Raw genomic sequence first — 6,000 nt, 5'->3', positions numbered from 1 at the left:
ATAAAAATCTGCCATGGAAGGAGCGATGATCCAGTCAGAAAAGTTACTGCAGCTTAAACAGGAAACCCTTCTTGTTCAGGACTGTCATAGCCACAGTTTGCAAAACGTGCAGCTATTGATTAATGCAATTGATTAGTGTCAATTAGCTGTACATTCCTGAGGTCTTTCATCTGTTGTAGCTTTGTCTTTTTCTTTTTCTTTTCATTACATCAGGTATATTGCCCTGTAAATTGTGGTAGTGGTACCAGGAATAAAAAATTGGAATTTTTAACTTTAAAAAAAAAAAAAAAGATTCCTTCTCAAAAAAAAAAAAAGAATAAAAAGCTGAGCAGAGGCTGTCAGGTTTCTGGTCTGGCACTCAAGGAGCTTGGCAGTCACCAATCTGCAAGTAAAAAGCTGACGAAACTGAAAAATCAATTCTTCTTAGATGCATAAGACAAGTGAGGTCACTCAAGCTGAAGTGCAGTGAGGTGATCATGACTTACTGCAGCCTCAACCTCCTGAGCTCAAGCAATCTTCCCGCCTCAGCCTCCAAGTAGCTGGGACTATAGGCATGTGCCACCAGATAATTAAAAAAAAATTTTTTTTGAGACGGAGTTTCGCTCCTGTTGCCCAGGCTGGAGTGCAATGGTGCGATCTCAGCTCACTGCAACCTCCACTTCCTGGGTTCAAGTGATTTTCCTGCCTCAGCCTCCTGAGTGGCTGGAATTACAGGCATTTGCCACCATACCCGGTTAATTTTGTATTTTTAGTAGAGACGAGGTTTCTGCATGTTAGTCAGGCTGGTCTCGAACTCCTGACATCAGGAGATCTGCCCACATCGGCCTCCCAAAGTGCTAGGATTACAGACGCAACCAGCCTAAATTTCTCTTTAGAGACAGACAACAATATACTTTTAAATAACCCATGGGTTAAAGAAGAAATCACAAGAGAAAAGTTTCCTGAAAGGTCACTGTGTAACAGTCTTGCAGTCTTAACAAGGTTAAGTTAACTTACCTCTTGGCTGGTAAGTAGTTGATCTGTGACTCACACAGAGGTCTGCCCAGCCCAGAGAATAGTACTCAGAACACTTACTTCCCTGCAGCTATGGACTGAACTTTTGTGTCCCCCAAAATTCTTAGGATGGACTCCTGATCCTCAGAGTGATGGAGGCTTTAGGAAGTAACTAGGTCATGAGGGTGGAGCCCTTGAAACCACCTTTGCACAATTATGACTCAGACAGTGGAAGAGATCTAACTTAATCGACTCCACCTTGCTTCTAACCTCCAAGCTTTGTTCATTCCCGGGCATAGGCTGAACTAATTTTGGGAGAAACTTAAATTTATAGTTTAAAACAAAGACCTTAACAGCCCTTTTCCTTAGCAGACCTCCTTCTCGCCTGGGGACTAGACTGCCTTTGTAGGACTAACAGCCACAGGATGAGAAATTATGGTTTAGGAGTTATGCAGCTGGAGGCTGTAAGATTCTGACTCTCCCTAAACTTCTCGTAAGATCAGTGCTTGTGATATTTTGCAGACCCTGCACTTGATGGATCAGCTGGCACCGCCCAGATTGATAAACTGGCTCGTCTGAGCTTGTGGCTCCCCCCACCCAGGAACTGACTCAGCACAAGAAGACAGCTCCATCTCCCTGTGATTTCATCGCTGACCAATCAGTACTCCTGGCTCACTGGCTTCCCCCCACCCACCAAGTTGTCCTTAAAAACTCTGATCCTTGAATGCTCAGGGAGACTGATTTCAACAATAATAAAACTCCAGTCTCCTGCACAGCCGGCTCTGCATAAACTCTGTTTCTCTATTGCAGTTCCCCTGTCTTGATAAATTTACTGTGTCTAGGCAGCGGGCAAGGTGAACCCACTGGGTGGTTACACCTTCATGAATGGGATTAGTGCCCTTGTGAGAAGAGTCACAAGAACCGGCTTCCTCTCTCTGCTCTCCACCATGTGATGATACTGATATAGGAGTTCAGAAATTATTTAGGCAGATAGTGACAGTAAGAAAGTCCTTGGTAAGGTTTTCGTTTTAATGAAAAGCAGCTTTAAAATAATTTCTTTTCTAGCAAAGAGCCGGCTTTAAAATTTAGCTGCAGACATAGATAAGCAAGCTGGAAGCTTGGATGGGTGAATGCCAGCAGCTGTGCCAATAGGAAAAGGCCACCTGGGGGCTAGGCATGTTCAACATGGCGGCTCCATCCTCCCTTTTCTTTGTCAACCATATGTACAGTAAGGAACAGACAACATGGTGCTGGCCAGGTAGAGACCCCATCTGCACAGTAAAAGATTAGAGTGGGATGGCCAGCTTCTTACCTGCTATGCAAATCTCTTGGGCCCTATGTAAATCACACAGTGCCTCCTCAAGCTTGTCTATAAAACCCAGTGTATTTCACCACAAAACCCACAAAACCAGAAGACCCACTCAGGTACCCCTCCTTCTCTGTAGGAGAAAGAGCTATTCTCTTTTCCCTTTTTTTTTCCTATTAAATCTCTGCTCTGTTTTTTGTTTTGTTTTGTTTTTTTGTTTGTTTTTTTGTTTTTTTTTTTGAGATGGAGTCTCACTCTGTCACCCAGGCTGGAGGGCAGGGGCTCGATCTTGGCTCACTGCAACCTCTACCTTTTGGGTTCAAGCAATTCTTCTGCCTCAGCCTCCTGAGTAGCTGGGATCACAGGTACACATCATGACACTGGGGTAGTTTTTGTATTTTTGTAGAGACAGGTTTTCACCATGTTGGCCAGGCTGGTCTTGAACTCCTGACCTCAAGTGATCCACTCACCTTGGACTCTAAAGGGCTGGAATTAGAGGCATGAGCTATCATGCCCGGCCAATAAACCTCTGCTCTTAAACTCACTTCTTGTGTGTCTGTGTCCTCGATTCCCTTGGCATGAGACAACAAAGCATGGGTATTTACCCCAGACAATGACGCTGCTTCAATGCAACAAGAAGATGGTCACCTGCACACCAGAAAGCGGGCCCTCTGCAGACATCACAATCACCTTGATCTTGGACTTACCAGCCTCTTGGTAACCAAGCATGGTGGCTCATTCCTATAATCCCAGCACTTTGGGAGGCTGAGGTGGGAGAAATGCTTGAACCCAGAAGTTCAAGACCAGCCGGGGCAACAAGGCAAGACCTCACCTGTACAGAAGTTTTTTTTTTAAGCAGGATATAGTGGTGCGCCCCTGTAGTCCCACCTACTCTGGAAGCTGAGGTAGGAGAATCGCTTGAGCCACGGAGGTTGAGGTTGCAGTGAGCCATGATTGCGCCACTGTACTCCAGCCTGGGTGACAGAGATCATGTTTCTAAATAAATAAATAAATGTTTGTTGTTTTAAACCACCCAGTCTACGGTATTTTTGTTGTAGTAGCCTGAACAGATTACAACACCTGTGGAGGCTATGGAGGAATACGGGAGTAAAAGATCCTGCACTGAGATTCTATTTCTCCTCCTATTCCTACTAAAGATTGGCTCATGAATGACACACATGGACACATAAAAACCCATGTGAAGGGCCCAGGAGGCTCTGCTTTCTATAGAAATTCATTTATTCCCCCAAGAAGAAAGCTGGAGGTGACAAAAAATAATGTAACATCATATTTAATTTAATGTTCCAATTCACAATTCATAATATTATTCCATTAGAGCCTATCCTTCAAAATGTCTCATATCCAGGAATGAATTATTATTTAAGTAGGTGTTCAAACCACACTTTGGAAGGATCCATTCATAATACATCACAATATTCTCAAAACGAGAATGTGGGTCATTGGGCATTTTCTTTGTACTGCTTTTCACTGCAGCTGTTTCTCAAAGCCCACGTGCTAAGGGCTGGCACGAAATGTCCTCAGCCAGAAAGAGTCGTAGCCTACACTGGGCACATTTACAGTGTCGGGTCTTAGAGATCTGCACCCCAACCTCTCGATTTTCAGAGGAGGAAACTGAAGTTCAGCAAGTTACGGTGGATCTATGTACAACAGGAGGCAGTTTTGTGCCTGCTTACGAGCCCGGGCTTCATCAGCCTCGCTCTGCTGCCGTGTCCCTGTGCAGCAAATCCCTTACCCTCCCTGTTCCCTCTCTGTGAAATGAGGATGATGAAATCTACCTTGTAGGGCTGTCGCGAGGACACTGACATGTGTGGAAAGTGCTTGGAAGAGGGCCTGGCCTATGTAAGTGTGGGAAGTAGAAAAGTTCCTTGTTAAAGTTTCCTTTCTTGTTAAAGAACAAATCGTAAGTGTGCTGATAACTCTTTGTTAAGCACTATCCTATGAAGCTGTTAGACATGCCATGCTTACAGGCACGTAGTACATTTTATGACCTTGTACTTTAACTAAGATATCTGTTCTGGACATGCTCACAGGCATGTCCCAGCTCTCCATTGCTTTTACTTGTTTAGAAAAGTTTTAAATTATTAGCCAATCAGGTTTTAGTTTAAATTGTGAGGTCTGGTTCCAGCCAACGGAGATCAGACACAGCAGTAGGGATGACCCCAAATGTGTAAGGTATACATTTGTGTGTTTTCCTTCGTTCATTGTACTCTCGTGGCACGATGGCTAGTGAGGATACGCCCTGCCACCCAGGAAATAAAAATGGCATTGCTGAAAGATCCTGTGTCTCAGTGCTAATTTTTCTTTGTGGCGCCAAGCATCTATTTCCAACAACAGTAAGTGTTATTAGCATGTGGCAGATGTGTATTAGGGCTTTGATTCCTGGGTTCCCAATCCAACATCCTGAGCTCTTTATCTTCCCCCACTCATCCCAGCTTGTTGTCCTCACCTCAGCTAATCTCCACCCTTCCAGTTGCTCACTCCCTAAATCTTGACGCTTTTTCTTTTGCTTCTCACATCTAATCCATCAGCAGATGCTGCTGGCTCTACTCTCAATATACGTCTGGAATCCAACCACCACTCACCACACTGCAGGCTCCTGCCTGGCTCAAGCCACGGTCTAAACCCCTCTCATCTTCCGCCTCCCGCCCGGCCTCCTGCTCTGCCTGGGCTCCCTCGCAGTCTCTTTTTCACTCCGCAGCCACAGTGATCCTATTAAAATGTGCAATCCATTTCTGCTCCTCTTTAAAGCTCTCTAACGAAAACAGTTCGGCAGTTCTTAAACCTTCCAGGTTTAAGCCAGGGCAGATCCTGCAACAATGGTGGTTCCTTGACCCAAGAGGGCTGGGAGAGACAGAAATGTACTAGGAGGAAGTTGGATTTGGGATCTGAGCTTCCAGAGGCCCAGGCTGCTTCCTGGGCCCTTGGAGCAGCATGGCCATCTAGCAGGCCTCCTGAGAAAGAGAGTAGAGGCATGGCTCAGGTTCCCAGGCTGAGGGTGAGATCAGGGCTTACCTTTGTCCTCAGCATCTGCTCCTGGAACTCCGGTATTCTCTCCAGGGGCCACCCTTGTCTCCTATCCCTAAGGGAAAGAAAAAGGGAAACTGGCCTCATGACAGCCCAAGAGCCAGCAGACAGCTGAGTCAAAGCCTTTGGTATAAGGTTGCATGGTAAGGACTGGCTCCTCCCTGCAGCAAGGGCAGGTGAGAGGAGAGCAATGGCAGCGCTGGGAAGAACACAGCTGGAGCACAGAGCACAGACAGCCCAGAACCTTCATCTCAAGGCTGGCAGGGGCCTTGGAGCTGGGGGAGAGATGGTGTCAGGAATACAGGGAAGAAGACTATTAAGAATCCAGAGAAGAAACCAGAGGAACTAAGAACTTTATTATTTTATTTTATGTTTTCAAGACGGAGTCTTGCTCTGTCACCCAGTTTGGAGTGTAGTGGCCTGATCTCAGATCATTGCAATCTCCAGCTCCTGGGTTCAAGCAATTCTCCTGCCTCAGGCTCCCGAGTAGCTGGGATTAGAGGCGCCCACCACCACATACAGCTAATTTTTGTATTTTTAGTAGAGACAGTTTTCACCATGTTGGCCAGGCTGGTCACAAACAATTGACCTTGTGATCCACCTGCCTTGGCCTCCCAAAGTGCTAGGATTACAGGTGTGAGCCACCGCGCCTGACC

This window comes from Aotus nancymaae, unplaced genomic scaffold, assembly GCF_030222135.1.
Source record: "Aotus nancymaae isolate 86718 unplaced genomic scaffold, 86718_ANA_hifiasm-v0.15.2.pri h1tg000010l, whole genome shotgun sequence".
Lineage (NCBI taxonomy): Eukaryota > Metazoa > Chordata > Mammalia > Primates > Aotidae > Aotus > Aotus nancymaae.
The sequence above is the reverse complement of the archived record's forward strand: the minus strand, read 5'-3'. Positions refer to the sequence as shown.